This window comes from Heterodontus francisci, chromosome 3 (genome assembly GCF_036365525.1).
Source record: "Heterodontus francisci isolate sHetFra1 chromosome 3, sHetFra1.hap1, whole genome shotgun sequence".
Lineage (NCBI taxonomy): Eukaryota > Metazoa > Chordata > Chondrichthyes > Heterodontiformes > Heterodontidae > Heterodontus > Heterodontus francisci.
Window position 1 is genome coordinate 116,676,940 of NC_090373.1, and position 19,001 is coordinate 116,695,940.

Below are 19,001 nucleotides of genomic sequence, written 5' to 3' on the forward strand. Positions count from 1 at the left end.
TGCTGCTTCTTTCTCTCCCCATCCAATTATGTTCTCCTAACACCAAAGCCTTTACTACTCTTCAACAGGGCACATACCATCATGTATGGAAGATGCACTGTGACCCACTTTCATTCTTGTAAACACCAGCTCTGAAATCGCCATCCCATGTACAGTAGGCTCTGTTAGAGGAGTCAGTACTGGATGAATCACCAAGCACAACTGAGCTGGAGCAAGGGCAGGGGGAGAAGATGGCCCAGGAACCAACTCTCTGGAGGGCGAGCTCTACAACCAATGGCACAAATGAAGACTTCCAGTGGCCAGCCTATGAATGAAGAGTAATAGCCATGCACCTGCTTGATGTGTTAGATAGCCAGGGAGTTTTTGCATCATGTCAGGTAGTGTGAAGCAGTCTACCTTCAACTGGTATGGGGTCTTTGCACAAGGCATGAACACCCATGCAGCACTTGGTTGCCCCTATGCACATTGTACCCGATGATGAAAGCTCTTGTTACTTCAATGGAAACTCAGACTGGTGCAATTCAGGTTCTGGGTTCCAACATGTTGTGCAGCTTACTATGTTTGAGGGGAAGCACGAAAAGGACCTCCAAACTGTCAGGTTATTCCTGTAATCTGTTCTCGCACAGAGGTGCAGTCCTATGTGAGTGACAGCAGCTCCAGGGGTGAGTCACACGCTGTCCTCCCACCACTCCCTATTGCCCCCATCACTCCCTCAACCAATGCTGTCCTGGTGGCAGAAACCAACTGGGTAGACTACCCTAGAAGAAGCCAAGATGCAACAGTCTGCTGCCAGGCCCTCTAATGTCCGAACTCCTCAAGGTTGTCCAACATGGCCATCTCAAGTGCCCTCATTGGAGGTACAGCAGCCAACATGCAGTACCCAATGAGTAGTACCTTGTTGGAGAACAAGGGTAGATCAAAGACCATATAAGACAGACACTAAGGAATTGCAGCAGGGTGACCTCTCATATCGGTACATGTTTATTGAATTTTTGTTGTGCAAAGTTTCTTTGGATGTTAGCATATTTTAAAAGGTCAAAGTAACCCAGTATGCTTTGCTTTAGCAGTTTAACCAGAGAGCAAATGTGGAGGAAAGGGGGAAATATATGAACTAGGACAGTTTGGTCACTCAAAAGACTGAGAAATATAAACACCCAGGTCAAAGACCCACATGCTTAAAGGCCCAAAAAGACTGGAAACTGCTCTGTCAGCCAGTGGTAAATTCATATTCTGATAATTGAAACTTATGTACTCCAAAGAGGGACATGCTATTCCTTCAGCCAAAGTAAGAGATAGCTCTTGAAATATATGGCAATAGGTGACAAAAACCATCCATGGTTAACAGAGAGTAAGGATAGGGGTGGGATTAATGACTAAGAAGTAAGGACAGAGAGATGTGTAGGTGCAGCCTAAGGTAACCAAGCAGCATCAGGATGTAGACCTGTTCCCTTCAAAGGTTACAAACTTTCAGGATAGTTGGAAATCCAACCAGAAAAGATTACAAGTCTGATCAGCTTTAACAAGACTTCAAGAAAAGGTTTATAAATTGCTCGCAATTAATATAATAATTAGTTACCAGTTAAGCAATGTCCCAATTTAAAAATTTTCATCCTTGTTTTCAAGTCCATCCATCGCCTTGCCCTTTTCCATCCCTGTAAACTCCTCCAGCCCTAGAACCCTCCGTGATATCTGCGCTTCTCCAATTTTCTATGATTTTAATTGTTTCACCATTTCCTCCCTTAAAGATGTTTCTTAAAACCTACTTCTTTGACCAAGCTTTTGGTCAATTGTCTTAATATCTCCTTTCGTGTCCCGATGTATAATTTTCTTTGATAACGCTCCTGTGAAACGCATTGGGACATTTTACTATGTTAAAGGTGCTTTATAAATACAAGTTATTGTGGTTTATAAAACCAATACTGCTATTAGTTGATGTATATTCACGCTTGGTGTTTGAAATCATTCAGGCTTGAATCAAGCAGAGGTTGCCAGACTAACAACCCTTTGTTGCTACTGCAACTATGGGATATCTGCTAATGAGTGCTATTTGATCATGTCATGAGCTGTGATCGATATACCCATGCTGATGTTTTGGTTGAGGGTATTTATCTTCTGGGTGAAAGATAGTAGGGGGAACTATTGGTGCAGAAGGAGAGGAAAGATGGTTCAGTCAAGCGCTCCTCAATGATCTGCTGGTGTAGAGCTCTGGCAACCGGCAGGATTGGCGGTTCTTGCTTCTCCTCAACATCTTCGGTATCCTGCTGTACTTCCTGCTCCTGTGCCTCCACCTGTGGCTCCAAGGGTTGCCCCTTTTGCAAGGAAAAGTTATGAAGCATGTAGAAGACAGTGGTGATTCTGGAGCCTCTCTCAGGACTATTTGCAAGTCACTTCCAGACATACCCAAGTAGCCTTAACTCTACTGCAGCATGCAGATGCTTTTCTTAATCAGTAGTCTGGTAAAGGTGTGGCTTGAATATATTGCACATCAGTGACTGTCTATGGATTCCTGAAAGGTGTTATGATTTGCATGTTCAGAGGATATCCTTTATCTCCAAGCACCCAGCTTTCCACCCATTGGTCTGGGTGGAAGAGAGGCTGGGATTGAGAGCTAGTGCAGGTTACCAATATCATGACTACAGCCAGGATATCATGCACAGAACTGCAGGGTGCACTGCCTGGCATACTCCAGCTGCACAGTTTGCTGTTTGAGTACATTGCAGGATTGTGATGAGGAGCAGGCAATGCTATGTGTGTGCAGTCAATTGTACCCTGCTGCTGGAGAAAGCCTGCGACCTTGCCAAAGCCCAGAGCTCTGTCTTGCTTTGCTGCCTCCATCGGCAAGAAGCTGAACGTGTTTGCTGTGGTGAAGAGCGCAGCCATAAGCTCCCTCCGAGGTGAGACACTGATGGGGAGGGGGGAGGAATAAAATTATCAGGGCGGGAGGAGTGGGGAAGCGGGGAAGTCACCATTTATTGGCTCTGGGGATGGGGGTGGGGTGGGGGGCGGGGGAGAAGTTGAAGTGCAAATGTGAGAAGGTTTGGTGGGGGGGAAGTTCGGGTCGGGAATAAGATAGGTTTTCGGAATATAGGGCAATGAAAAGACCATTGATGGGGTTGGGAAAGGGCCTCCATTTTCTCATTATTTATTAAAGAAAATGAAAATTAATTTCCCTTTAAAAATGTAAATTTTTGCCAAGGGCTTGAAGCCCTTTAAAAATGGCGTCAGTGCCTGCGCGGTGGCGCTGGACACCAATGCCAGGGACGCAGGGACTGCCCCCTCTACATCATCGGCCCCCACGCATAATATCGCAGGGGCTGTGCGGTGGCACTTCTGTGTCAGATAAAATTCAGCCCAGAGTACAAAAGCAGGGAGGTCATGCTCTGGTTAGCCCCCAACTGGAATATTGCAGCCAGTTCTGGTCACCACACTTCAGGAAGGGATCAGAGGAGATTTACCAGAATGGTTCCAGGGCTGGGGAATTTTAGTCACAAGGTTAGGTTGGAAAAGCGGGTTTGTTCTCCTTAGAACCAAGGAACTTGAGGGGAGATTTAATACAGTGTATAAGGTTATGACAGGCTTAGTTAAGTTAGACAAGGAAAAACTGTTCCCATTAACTGATGGTAAAAGAACTAGGGAACACAAATTGAAGGCTTTGGGCAAGAGATGCAGTAAGAATATGAGGAAGAACTTTTTTTTACACAGCAGGTGGTAATGACCTGGAACTTGCTGCCCACAAGGGTGGTGGAAGCAGAGACAATCAGTGACTTCAACAGGAAGTTTGATGGCCACTTGAGGGAAATAGACTTGCAGGGCTACAGGGATCAAGGGGGAAGTAGGACTGACTGGATAGCTCTGTGGAGAGCAAGCATGGACTCGATGAGCCGAATGGCCTCCTTCTGTGCTGTAAATGACTCTATGACTCGAAGTGACCTGCAACTTTGAAGTAGCCTGCTAGGGGATGTGGAGCCACTATCACATGCTTCTCACTGAACTGGAGGTACGGTTTCCTTGTGTAAAATCCTGTGAAACAAGGCTACTTATAAACTCCCTCGGCTTTCTATTCTCCCTACAGCTACGGTTCTCTCCTCCTTCTCAAGCCACAATGACAGACTGACAAATGCGCCCATGTCCCATGTTGCTAGAAGGAATTTTTCTCCAAACTCTGATAAATAGCTTGCCAAAACTTTTGCAGATTTTATATAAGACCTAAACTGCAAAATTCAGCAGTGGAATAGCTTGGCTCTGCAGGCGCAAGATGGGGTGTGCAGTGCATCATGATGTGAAGGACAATTGCTACGGTCAACACAAGCCATTATGCTCCAGAAGCATGATTTATGTTCTGAACTGTGCTGCCAGAGACAATACTGTAAAGTAAAACTAGTACATATGCAGGATGACAAGCAACAAGTCTCACCACCCTGTGCACCTCCCTCCTGCAAGTGAACAGAAATAGGAAATGACTGCTGTCCAAGTGAAGCAGCCAGGTCCTATAAGAAATTAAGAAACACTCCATAAAGTACAGGAGCATCATTGTATTTGAGCGGCTTACCGGTGAGCATGAAATTGTGTCAGTTTAATATATCTTTTGGGTTTAAACATTTGTGAAAGCTTTTGAAGCAGTTTTTACTGCTTTCTATGGAAATGAGCCAGTGCATCCGGAAAAGCTTTTATAAGTAGCAATGTGATAAAACAACCAAGAGCAGGACTTTTGTCCCGATATGGGGGTGAGGATGGAGGCAGGCAGCTGTGTAATTTTGCCCCGCTGGCCAGCATGCCAGTTTGCTGGCACCATCCTGCCCCTGAGCCAATTTGCTGGAGGCTGGATCGTGGGGGCAGAAAGGCTAGATAAACTAAGTAAAAGACCAATCAAGGCCATGGATCAGAGACTGACTGGAATTTTCCAGTCGGCCTGCAGACCCCCTGCAGTGTTGGCAACTCAGCAGCTGCCTGGACTGGAAAGCCAATGCTCCAGACAGACACTGAAGCAACCCCCACCCTGACCACAGCTGCAGGGTTTCCCCTACGCAATTTTTGTATTTCAAATTTTTTAAAGTTGCTGACAGGGCACCCCAAGATGGAGGCATCCTCTCCCTTACCTGCAAGGTCAGGCTGCAGCTCCTGCTGTTCTGGAGAGTCTCCTATTGGCCCTCCAGCTTTGAAAGCCCGCTAGTCATCCTAAACTGGATGGCAATCGTGCCCTCTGACCACTAACTGGCCAATCAAGACAAAAGCACTGTGGGTTGACTGTTCCCGGCACAGTGCGTGGTCCAAACCCGCATTCACCCTGACATTGGGGTCTTGACATAAAATCCTGCTCCAAAGCCCAGCAGTAGTTGCGACAAAAATAGAGGTTTTGACTCATGAGACATATACTGGCTTTATGTACAGGTAACACTTTCATGTTACGTCAGATCGAGATTGAGGCCAAACACTTCCTTGGCAAACTGTAATGGTTGCTGGGAAATAGAGTATGATCCTAAATTATTTAAGTTATAACTTCTCTGAAGAAGAAAGACTGAATGAGACCAATTGCTGCTAAGTGTAAACAACAGCTTTCAATTGTGTACTCAATATTAAAATCATTAACACTTAGAGTGCTTGACCAATCAATCAAAAACAACTTGCATTTATGTAGTGCTTTTAATGTAGCGAAACATTCTAAAATTTTTCACCAAGGCATAATCGGAAATAAATGGAAACCGAGCCAAAGTAGATACTAGACGGGTGACCAAAGGTTGAGTCAAAGAGATGAGTCTTGAGGATGAGAGGGCTTGGAAAGAGTTTGAAAAAAATCCAGAGCTTTTGGTCTAGACGGCTGAAGGCACAGCTGCAAATGGTGGGGTGAAAGATAGGCAGAAAGCCAGATCTCGAAAAATAGGGAGGTGTAGGATAGGAAACATGGGTAGAGCATGGCCATAAAGAGATTTAAACATAAGGATGGAAATTTTAAATATTGCAGGGGAACCAGAGGCTAATGTAGGTTAGCAAGGTCAAGAGAGATGGGTGAGTGGGACAGTGCAAGTTTTGAAGAGCAATTGCATGTAATTAAAATTGGTATGAAATATCAAAAATGATGTTGACAGAAAAATTTATTTCAGAAATTGTTTCTGTTGATATTTTACTTCATTTCATGTTACCTCATCTGCAAAACAGGTCATGATCTGTCTTTATGTTCATAAGAAATATATATTGGTAGATACCAACAGAGTTAGTTAAATCATAATATGTGCACCCCCCTCCACCACCCCTCCACATTATCACAGGACCCACCAAAGCATTAAGATGCTTTGATTTTCCAAATTACAGAGACTTAGAAGAGAACAACAATCTATCTCCAAGATGAGTGAAACAAATGAAGAGCAACCCAACTAGAAAGGGATAGAATACAAAAATAAAAATTTAGAACACAGATAGACCAACCAAGCAAATAACTGAAACTGATTTCACTTCCAAGTTCTCATGGTAAAATAATACTGACACACTATCACTTTTGTGCATAAGCATTAATCAGTAGAAGTTTCAGCATAAAGGATATGTTTCCTTTGTAAACTGGCACCCATACACTTCTGCTTGCCAGTATCACAGCTGGAACCGACATATTAACCCACAAAGTGAGGACAGAACTGCTCAAATCATCACCATGGGATTAGCCCTATTCTTCCCTCTCGAGGCTGGTTGACTTGAGTTGATAAGTAGATTCTAGCATGCACAGCGAAGCTGAATTCTCTCTTCCCCTTCAAAGATTACTGTGCACATATTTATTATCCAAATATGCACAAGGTAGTGGTCCAAGATTGCCACAGGATTGCAGCAGTCACAAGCAACAAAGAGGAGAGCTGCTTGTAGGTATGCTTTACTTATTCTTTAAAAATTGGATTCATCAAATGAAGGAATATTCGGGACAGGAATGAACACTTTACATTTCAGGTGTCCATTAATGTTAGGCATAGCACCGTTTTAATGCAGAGTAAATCTCACTCCATTCTACCATAACAATGGCCCGGATTTTGCAGTAGATGTAACATCAAGCCTATCAGCGCTCCCTGTTACTAAAGAGTAAATGGGCAGCTGCTTATGGTGACCATGCATGCACAGTTAAACATGAAAATCAGCAAGTTACTGTATTAATTTCTCTAATTCTACAAAAACTTTGCTACAACAGTATCTCACATAAAGATTTGGCAATGAAAAACATGGAAGATGTGAAGTTGCTGTTCTTAAGAGATAAATGCCCATTCAGCAAGCCAGAAAAGTGTCAATTCCAGTGTAAGTTAATTTTTAAATGGTATGATGTCTTAATGACTGCCAAACAACCTCTGTGGCACTGAAAATTAACTTTTGCAAGTGTGAAGTCTCATTCTTCCAAATTTTAATCATTGTTGGAGTGTGAAATAAAATATATCTTTTTTCAATATTTTCTTTCTGTCTCTTATCTTGCTCTTAATTTGATGGTTCTTTCTCTCACTTTATTTTGCTTTGCATCCATGATTTGCCATTGAATTAAATGTTCTACCTTACACTTCCTGGTTCTGACTCTGCACACCTCATTTAGAATTCTTCAATCTGCCTGGTTATGGAGAAGCACAGTTGCTTGCCGGGTTCACACAGGTCTTAGACAAAAATCAAAAGGCGGTGGAGTTGCATTGCTGATTAAAGAGGAAATTAAAGCAATAGGGAGGAAAGATATTAGCTCTGACGATGTGGAATCTGTATGGGTAGAGCTGAGAAACACTAAGGGGCAAAAAACATTAGTGGGGGTTGTATATAGACCCCCAAACTGTAGTGGTGATATTGGGAATGGTATTAAACAGGAAATTAGAGCTGCATGCGATAAAGGAACATCTGTAATTATCTGTAATTAATCTGCATATAGATTGGGAAAATCAAATTAGTCACAATACTGTAGAGGAGGAATTCTTGGAGTGTATAAGGGATGGTTTACTGGACCAATACACTGAGGAACCAACTAGAGAACAGGCCATCCTAGACTAGGTATTGTGTAATGAGAGAGGAATAATTGACAATCTAGTGGTGCGAGACCCCTTGGGGGTGAGAGACCATTAAATGATAGAATTCCTCATCAAGATGGAAAGTGACGTGTTTGATTCTGAGATTAGGGTTCTGAATCTTAGTAAAGGAAACTACGAAGGTATGAGGTGCAAGTTGACTAAGACGGATTGGGAAATGTTACTTAAAGGGATGATGGTGGATAGGCAATGGCAAACATTTAAAGAGCGCATGGATGATCTGCAACATTTGATCATTCCTGTCTGGCGCAAAAGTAAAACGGGAAAGGTAGCCAAACCAGGGCTTACAAGGGAAATTAGAGACAGCATCAGATCCAAGGAAGAGGCATATAAATTTGCCAGATAAAACAAAAGACCTGAAGATTGGGAGCAGTTTAGAATTCAGCAAAGAAGGACCAAGGGATTGCTTAAGAAGGGGAAAATAGAGTATGAGAGCAAGCTTGCAGGGAACATAAAAACTGACTGTAAAAGTTTCTATAGGTATGTGAAGAGAAAAAGATTGGTGAAGACAAATGTAGGTCACTTACGGTCAGAAACAGGGGAATTTATTATGGAGAACAAAGAAATGGCTGACCAACTAAATGCATACTTTGGTTCTGTCTTCACAAAGGAGGACACAAATATCATACCAGAAATGTTGGGGAACACAGGGCTTAGTGAGAGAGAGGAACTGAAGGAAATCAGTATTTGTAGAGAAATGGTGTTGGGGAAATTGATGGGATTGAAGGCCAATAAATCCCCAGGGCCTGATGGTATGCATCCCAGAGTGCAGAGGCATAGATAGAGTAGATAGCCAGAGTCTGTTTCCCATGGTAGGGGTGACTAAAACTAGAGGGCAGAGATTTAAGGTGAAAGGGAGGAGGTTTAAAGGGGATCAAAGGGGTAAATTTTTCACACAAAGAATAGTGGGAATCTGGAATGAGCTGCCTGAGGAGGTGGTGGAGGCATGAACAGTAGCAACATTTAAGAGGCATCTGGACAGGTACGTGAATGAGGAAGGCATAGAGGGATATGGAATTAATGCAGGCAGGTGGGATTAGTATAGATAGGCATTATGGTGGGCATGGACGCGGTGGGCCGAAGGGCCTGTTTCTAAGCTGTACGACTCTATGACTCTATGAGTACTTAAGGAAGTGGCCCTAGAAATAGTGGATGCATTGGTGGTCATCTTCCAAGATTCTATAGACTCTGGAACAGTTCCTACAGATTGGAGGGTAGCTAATGTAACCCCACTATTTAAAAAGGGAGGTAGAGAGAAAGCAGGGAATTACAGACCAGTCAGCCTGACGTCGGTAGTGGGGAAAATTCTAAAGTCCATTATCAAAGATTTTATAGCAGAGCACTCAGAGAACAGTGGTAGAATCGGACAGAGTCAGCATGGATTTACAAAAGGGAAATTATGCTTGACAAATCTACTAGAATTCTTCAAGGATGTAACTAGTAGAGTTGATGAGGGGGAGCCAGTGGATGGGGTTTATTTGGACTTTCAGAAGGCTTTCGACAAAGTCCCACATAAGAGATTAGCGTGTAAAATTAAAGCACATGGGATTGGGGGTAGTGTATTGCGATGGATAGAAAATTAGTTGGCAGACAGGAAACAAAGGTTAGGGATAAATGGATCTTTTTCCGAATGGCAGGCAGTGACTAGTGGGGTACCGCTGGGACCGGTGCTAGTAACCCAGCTATTCACAATATACATTAATGATTTAGATGAGGGAACCAAATGTGATATTTCTAAATTTGCAGATGGCACAAAGCTGGGTGGGAGGGTGAGTTGTGAGGAGGATGCAGAGAGGCTTCAGGGTGATTTGGACAAGTTCAGTGAGTGGGCTAATGCATGGCAGATGCAGTATAATGTGGATAAATGTGAGGTTATACATTTTGGTAGCAAAAACAGGAAGGCAGATTATTATCTGAACGGCTATAAACTGAGAGAGGGGAATATGCAGCGAGACCTGGGTGTTCTCGTACACCAGACGCTGAAGCTAAGCATGCAAGTGCAACGGGCAGTTAAAAAAGGCAAATGGTATGTTGGCCTTCACAGCGAGAGAATTTGAGTACAGGAGCAGGGATGGCTTGCTGCAATTATACAGGGCCTTGGTGAGACCACACCTGGAATATTGCATGCAGTTTTGGTCTCCTTATCTGAGGAAGAATGTTCTTGCTATGGAGGAAGTGCAGCGAAGGTTTACCAGACTGATTCCAGGGATGGTGGGTCTGACGTATGCGGAGAGATTGAGTCGGTTGGGCTTATATTCGCTGGAGTTCAGAAGAGTGAGGGGGGATCTCATAGAAACCTATAAAATTCTAACAGGACTTGTCAGGGTAGATGCAGGAAGGATGTTCCCGATGGCGGGGGAGTCCAGAACCAGGGGTGTCATAGTCTAAGGATACGGGGTAAACCTTTCAGGACTGAGATGAGGAGAAATTTCTTCAGCCAGAGAGTGGTGAGCCTGTGGAATTCGCCACCACAGAAAGCAGTTGAGGCCAAAATATTGTATGTTTTCAAGGAGTTAGATATAGCTCTTGGGGCTAAAGGGATCAAAGGGTATGGGGCGAAAGCGGGAACAGGTTACTGAGTTGGATGATCAGCCATGATCATAATGAATGGCGGAGCAGGCTCGAAGGGCCGAATGTCCTATTCCTGCTCCTATTTTCTATGTTTCTATGTTAGATCCCCCTTTAGAGCATGCTGCACTGAAATGAATTTCTAATCATCACAGGTTCCAGTGCAAAGGTCCATAAAAAGTCTGGGGGCAAGTGTAAGTGTAATGAACAGCTAATGCATTCATTTGCCATAGACTGCAAAATCATCTCCAATTTGTCTCAGTTCAAACCTCAGAAAAGTACTCCCAACTGCACCAGTGGCACGTTTCTCACTTCCCACACCATCATCCTGTAGCTTCTATGTGAGATTACAAATGAGTTCCAAAGTAGGGACAATTTTGAACCACACTGAAACTGTCCAAACATATTTCCTTTACAGAGAAAACAGACTAGTCTGGGTATGGTTTGAATTGAGGTCCAAGAGGTGAATCTAACCTATTGTGACAGGCTTTTCCCAGCAGGAAATGCTTCAACCCGGTAGACACAAGTGAACCTATCTTATTTGGTGTGTTCACAGTATAACAGCCTCACAACCACAATTATATGACCAAACATCCATCTCACTATTTGGCCGCTTTAAGAAATATTGAAGATCTTATGGCACTATTTGCAAATAGAGTTCTCCCTTTCACACACAAAAAAAAGATAAAGATTAGTTGCTGTTACTGTCAAGTGAGGAAGGATCGAAGGGCGTCCCTCTTTTCCTTTTCCTTGTTTGACCACAACAGGTTTAATTCTTTCATAAAGTGGATATACTGGTCAATTCAGTAGGTGTTTGATTACTTACTTGGTATGATTATAACAAGAACCAATCGGACAGGTATTCTTGAATTAACAAAGAAAGAGGTTAACTTTATCGTCCCTAAACCGAACTAATAAAAATAATAAACAATGCGCCAACTTTCAACACTCACACACACTAGAAGTTTATACACACACAAATAGGTTACGGAGTTGGGAAAGGTAGATTGGTTGAGTTACGAGTCCATAATAAATGTATACAGTCTGTGACATTTGGTGATTCGGCTGGCTTCTAGCTGAATTCGGTGGTCCTGAGGCTTTTAGTTTGAAGAGGTAGATGACTGGTTCAGTGAGTCTTGTGGAAACAGCGAGGCATATGATTTCCTCCAATGGGGTTTCTGACTGTAGCCGGAGTATGCAAAGGTGCAGTCAACAAACAGGATTTGAAAGCTTTCAAGCTGGAATGGAGAGCATGAGAGAGAGAGAGAGAGAGAGAGAGAGAGAGAGAGAGAGAGAGAGAGAGAGAACCCCCCTTCCCCCCCCACCTCCCCCCCCACCCCACTTAGGGTGTGCACATGTCACAGTCCAGTTGCTTGTCCTCAGCTTCAGAGAAAACACCAGCTTGAAACCATTGATGGTTTAGCTTAGTTTAGAGATACAGCACTGAAACAGGCCCTTCGGCCCACCGAGTCTGTGCCGACCATCAACCACCCATTTATACTAATCCTACACTAATCCCATATTCCTACCACATCCCCACCGAACCTATACTAGGGGAAATTTATAATGGCCAATTAACCTATCAACCTGCAAGTCTTTGGCATGTGGGAGGAAACCGGAGCACCCGGAGGAAGCCCACGCAGACACAGGGAGAACTTGCAAACTCCACACAGGCAGTACCCAGAATTGAACCCGGGTCGCTGGAGCTGTGAGGCTGCGGTGCTAACCACTGCGCCGCCCCACAGGAGGGGCTTGTCACATGACAGTCACTCAGTCATGCAAACATAGCAGTTAGCAGTATTTCTCTGCCTGCTGAGAGAACAGGTAGTTCCTTTAAACTTCCTGGGTCTTGGTTCTTGCTTGGAAATTAGCAGACATTTTGTCTCTCTCCTCACAGTCCTTTGCAATGTAGGATACAGTGTTACAAATAGGTGATCATCTTAAGCTGAAAGGATGACTTTACTGGCAGCTTGTCTTTTTAAAATGTCTTTAAAAAAATGTATTAAAAAAAATATAAATTCAGATCTCTAGTCAGTGGATTAAAGAAAATTATCATTCAACAAAGCACTTTGGCATAACAGTTCGTCATTCATCATATTGCTTTTGTGGGATATAATGACTGTCACAGGCACTGCATGTAAAAAAGTGATTCACTGTAGGAAGTTCTTTGAGATGTTTTGGTGTGAAAGGGACAACATAAATGTAAGTATTATCATATTAGCTTATTTAGAATATTGTTCTTGACATTGTCACAAAATTTCCAAAATCTTCAGCCTTTGTAATAATGTTCAGATGGAACCAAATAAAAGGGGGCTGTTCTCCCAGTATCCCGACTAACATTTAATCTTCAATTCACATCACTAAAGCAGATTACCTCATGAGTTATTTTATACTAGTGCTGTTTGTGGGCCCTTGCCATTTGCAAGCTCACTGCAACATTTCCCAATGTTACATCAGTGACTACATTTCAAAACACTCCAATGACTTAAGTCTACGAGGGATGCTCTGAGGTAATGAAAAGTACTAAATGAATGCAAATTATATATTTACATTGTAGCTCAAATGTCAGAGTTGTGATTCTTTTCTGTTCTGTTTAATGTCAAGCATCTCTATGAAAGGATAAAGCTCGTGTGCAACGTTCACCAGATTTCAATCATGCAACCTTTATCCTTTGAAAAACTATCTGCTTTGCTTTATTGGAAACAATAGGCAATGCTTCTGGAAAAGGTTCAATTAAGATTACGATAATTGTTAATGTTTATAGCAGACCAGTGTTAACTAAAACTATGGCCTACCAATTATTGAGCTTATGTTGTGAGATGTAAAAAAAAATCAAATCATTCAGATGTAGAAGAAATCAAGATTTTTTTCATATTGATAATTAATTATTGCTCAAATGATTAAAACCGCTGTGTCCTACACAATGGAAATGTATCTCCCCATCCTTCGATTATCCAAGCTATTATTGTGAACATTGTTTCTTCATCATCATGTTGTTGTCCATTGCCTGACCTGTTTCCCCATGGGAACTTTCATCGCACATCATGCATTACCAGTTTAGAAAGTACATTTGAAATGAATCACGGGATCATTAACAATGCATTAAAATGTATGGATAATTAGTGTATAATGCATTTGGGAATCATTTACAAGAAAGAGAAACATGCATATGGAAAGAAATATTTATGTTGTTGCTTTTCAGGTTACACATCAATTACCTGGACTTGGATAATAGGAGTAGAATTTTGAAGTTTGCAGATGATACAAAACTCGGCAACATAGTAAATAGTAAGCATGATAGTAGCAGACCTCAAGAGGATATAAACAGACTGGTGAAATGGGCAGACACATGGTAGATGCAATTTAATGTGGATTAAGAGCGAAGTGATGTACTTTGGGAGAAACAACCTGGAGAACCAGTGTCATATAAATGGTACTTTGTTTGAGGGGGTGCAAGAACAAGGGGATCTGGGAGGGTCGTGCATATTAACAATTTTTTGAAGGTGGCAAGGCAAGTTGAAAAAGGTGCTTAAGGTTTATGGAATATTTGGTTTTGTAACCTTTGCTGTTTGTAGTATATATAAATGATTTGGAGGAAAATGTAGCTGGTCTGATTAGTAAGTTTGCAGACGACACAAAGGTTGGTGGAGTTGCGGATAGTGATGAGGATTGTCAGAGGACACAGCAGGATATCGATCGGTTGGAGACTTGGGCGGAGAAATGGCAGATGGAGTTTAATCCGGACGAATGTGAGGTAATGCATTTTGGAAGGTCTAATACAGGTGGGAAGTATACAGTAAATGGCAGAACCCTTAGGAGTACTGAAAGGCAGAGAGATCTGGGCGTACAGGTCCACAGGTCACTGAAAGTGGCAACGCAGATGGATAAGGTAGTCAAGAAGGCATACGGCATGCTTGCCTTCATCGGTCGGGGCATAGAGTATAAAAATAGGCAAGTCACGCAGCAGCTGTACAGAACTTTAGTTAGGCCACACTTAGAATATTGCGTGCAATTCTGGTCGCCACACTACCAGAAGGACGTGGAGGCTTTGGAGAGGGTACAGAAGAGGTTTACCAAGATGTTGCCTGGTCTGGAGGGCATTAGCTATGAGGAGAGGTTGGATAAACTTGGATTGTTTTCACTGGAACGACGAAGGTGGAGGGGCGACACGATAGAGGTTTACAAAGTTATGAGTGGCATGGACAGAGTGGATAGTCAGAAGCTTTTTCCCAGGGTGGAAGAGTCAGTTACGAGGGGACATAGGTTTAAAGTGCGAGGGGCAAAGTTTAGAGGGGATGTGCGAGGCAAGTTCTTTACACAGAGGGTGGCGAGTGCCTGGAACGCTGCCGGGGGATGTGGTGGAAGCAGGTACGATAGTGACTTTTAAGACGCATCTTGACAAATACATTAATAGGATGGGAATGGAGGGATACGGTCCCCGGAAGTGCAGAAGGTTTTAGTTCAGACAGGCATCAAGATCGGCGCAGGCTTGGAGGGCCGAATGGCCTGTTCCTGTGCTGTACTGTTCTTTGTTCTTTGTTCTAAATACACTGATTGAATACAAAAAGAAGGAAGTCATGCTAAACCATTACAAATCACTGGTCAGGCCTCAGCTGGAGAACTGTATACAACTCTGGGCACCACTTTAGGGGGAATACCACTTTGGATATTGTACAGAGCAGGTTTACCAGGATGATACCAGGGATGAGGGAGTTCAGTTATGTGCAGGGATTGGTGCAGCTGAGTTTGTTCTCCTTAGTGTAGATAAGGTTAAGAGGACATGTAATAGAGATACTCAAAATAATCAAGGCTTTTGATAGTTTCCCTCTACTTGCTCTATTTCCTCTGGCAAGTGGGTCGGTAACAACAGGTGATAAATTTAAAATGATTGGCAAAAGGACTAAAGGGGAAATGAGGAGAAATTTCTTCACACAGGTGGTTGTTATGATCTGGAACACAGTAACTGAAAGAGTGGTGGCATCAGTTTCCATAGGAAATTTCAAAAGGCAATTGGACATGTATTTTAAGAGGACTAATTTGCAGGATTTTGAATAAAAGCTAGCGTGTGGTACTAAATTGGACAGCTCTTTCAAAGAGTTGGCATAGATATGATGGGTTGAATGACCCTTCTGTCCTGTAAGATTCAATGATTAATTTGTTTCTTTGGCAATGTTAGTCACTCTATATAAAAAATAAATTTCACAAAGAAGTTGAAAGGATTAGAAAGAAAATGCCAACGAGTATCCAGATAAATAAAGTTAATGCTAGTAATGTTTTCAGTCCCCACTCCAATCTCCATTCCCTAGTTGCTGATTCCACCCCTCGCCCTGGCAACATTCTAAGCTTAACCTCAGTGTCATCTTTGACCCCAAGATGTGCTTCTGACCCTATATGTGTACCATCGCTAAGACCATCTATTTCCACTTCTGTAACATTACCTGACTTCACCCGAGTCAACTCATCTGATGCTGAAACCCACATTCATGCCTTCATTATCTCTAGACTTAACTATTCCAATGCACTCCTGACTGGTCTCCTACATTCAACCCTCCGTAAACTTGAGGTCATCCAAAACTTTGCGCACTAAGTCCCATTCCCCTATCAATCCAAGTCCCATTCCCCTATTCTGGCTCCCGATCAAGTAACATCTTGATGTTAAAATTCTCATCCTTGTTTTCAAATCCCTCCATGGCCCCTCCCTATCTCTGTAAACTCCTCCAGCCCCAAAACATTCCAAGACAGCTATGTTCCTCCAATTCTGGCCTCGTGTGCATCCCTGATTTTAATCGCTCCATCACTGGTGGCCCCACCATCAGTTGCCCTAAACTCTGGAATACTTTCCCTGCACCTCTCCGCCTCGCCACCTCACTTTTCTCTTTTAAGATACTCCTTTGATAAAGCTTTTGGCCAACTGACCTAATATCTCGTTATGTGGCTCAGTGTCATACTTTGTTTTACAAAACATCCCAGTCTTTCCACCCCCTTTCATAAATAACATCTGAAAGAACAGAACACAGGGTTTCAAACAAATTTAGCATCTCACTTTTGTTACAGTGTGCATTGATTGGAAGTGAAAATAATGCCTCCATTAAGAAACTAACCTTTTTACAATTAGATTTTTTTCAAAAGGACCTGTCAGTACAGACAAACATACAAAATGAACAAGTGTCACATAAAACTAGAGAAATTCCCCTCCCAAAAATGCAGAACAGACTTCCAGAAAATAAAATTCATTGGGCAATGAACTGGATAAGTATAGAATTAGAATAAAATTTAATATTGTTGGGATAAATATAAATACAGATAACTGTATTTGATCACAAAGTACAGGGATCTAGCATCTGTGCAAAGCAGCCACTCAGGGGGGAATTGTGAAAATGTAGGACTGGATAATTTTCTGGAGATTTGATCAATTACTTTGACTGGACCTGGTATTGGGGAATGAGCCCGGCCAGGTGGTCAAAGTTTCAGTAGGGGAACATTTCGGGAACAGTGACCATAATTCCATAAGTTTTAAGGTACTTGTGGATAAGGATAAGAGTAGTCCTCGGGTGAAGGTGCTAAATTGGAGGAAGGCTAATTATAACAATATTAGGCAGGAACTGAAGAATTTAGATTGGGGGTGGCTGTTTGAGGGTAAATCAACATCTGACATGTGGGAGTCTTTCAAACATCAGTTGATTAGAATCCAGGACCAGCATGTTCCTGTGAGGGACAAGGATAAGTTTGGCAAGTTTCGGGAACCTTGGATAACGCGGGATATTGTGAGCCTAGTCAAAAATAAAAAGGAAGCATTCGTAAAGGCTGAAAGGCTAGAAACAGATGAATCCCTTGAGGAATATAAAGACAGTAGGAAGGAACTTAAGCAAGGAGTCAGGAGGGCTAAAAAGGGTTATGAGAGGTCATTGGCAAACAGGATTAAGGAAAATCCCAAGGCTTTTTATACATATATAAAGAGCAAGAGGGTAACCAGGGAAAGGGTTGGCCCACTCAAGGACAGAGAAGGGAATCTATGTGTGGAGCCAGAGGAAATGGGCGAGGTACTAAATGAGTACTTTGCATCAGTATTCACCAAGGAGAAGGACTTGGTGGATGATGAGCCTAGGGAAGGGAGTATAGATAGTCTCAATCATCTCATTATCAAAAAGGAGGTGGTGTTGGGTGTCCTGCAAAGCATTAAGGTAGATAAGTCCCCAGGGCCTGATGGGATCTACCCCAGAATACTGAGGGAGGCAAGGGAAGAAATTGCTGGGGCCTTGACAGAAATCTTTGCATACTCATTGGCTACAGGTGAGGTCCCAGAGGACTAGAGAATAGCCAATGTTGTTCCTTTGTTTAAGAAAGGGTAGCAAGGATAATTTAGGAAATTATAGGCTGGTGAGCCTTACATCAGTGGTAGGGAAATTATTAGAGAGAGGATTCTTCGGGACAGGATTTACTCCCATATGGAAACAAATGGACTTATTAGCGAGAGGCAGCATGGTTTTGTGAAGGGGAGGTCATGTCTCACTAATTTAATTGAGTTTTTTGAGGAAGTGACAAAGATGATTGATGATGAAGGAAGGGCAGTGGATGTTATCTATATGGACTTCAGTAAAGCCTTTGACAAGGTCCCTCATGGCAGACTGATACAAAAGGTGAAGTCACATGGGATGAGAGGGGAGCTGGCAAGATGGATACAGAACTGGCTCAGTCATAGAAGACAGAGGATAGCAGTGGAAGGGTGCTTTTCTGAATGGAGGGATGTGACTAGTGGTGTTTTGCAAGGATCAGTGCTGGGTCCTTTGCTGTTTGTAGTGTATATAAATGATTTGGAGAAAAATATAGCTGGTCTGATTAGTAAGTTTGCGGACGACACAAAGGTTGGTGGAGTTGCGGACAGTGATGAGGATTGTCAGAGGAGACAGCAGGATATAGATCGGTTGGAGACTTGGGCGGAGAAATGGCAGATGGAGTTTAATTTGGACAAATGTGAGGTAATGCATTTTGGAAGGTCCAATGCAGGTGGGAGGTAGACAGTAAATGGCAGAACCCTTAGGAGTATTGACAGGCAGAGAGATCTGGGCGTACAGGTCCACAGGTCACTGAAAGTGGCAATGCAGGTGGATAAGGTAGTCAAGAAGGCATAGGGCATGCTTGCCTTCATCGGTCGGGGCATAGAGTATAAAAATAGGCAAGTCATGCTGCAGCTGTACAGAACTTTAGATAGGCCACACTTGGAATATTGCGTGCAATTCTGGTCGCCACACTACCAGAAGGATGTGGAGGCTTTGGAGAGGGTACAGAAGAGGTTTACCAGGATGTTGCCTGGTCTGGAGGGCATTAGCTATGAGGAGAGGTTGGAAAAACTCGGATTGTTTTCACTGGAACGACGGAGGTGGAGGGGCGACATGATAGAGGTTTACA

General features: G+C 42.9%; 1 protein-coding gene across 1 annotated transcript in view; it reads right to left on the reverse strand.

Moving 5' to 3' along the window:
• Positions 1-19,001, reverse strand: part of frk (fyn-related Src family tyrosine kinase) — a 105,839-nt gene that overhangs the window by 27,219 nt on the left and 59,619 nt on the right. The gene's annotated exons all lie outside the window — the stretch shown is intronic.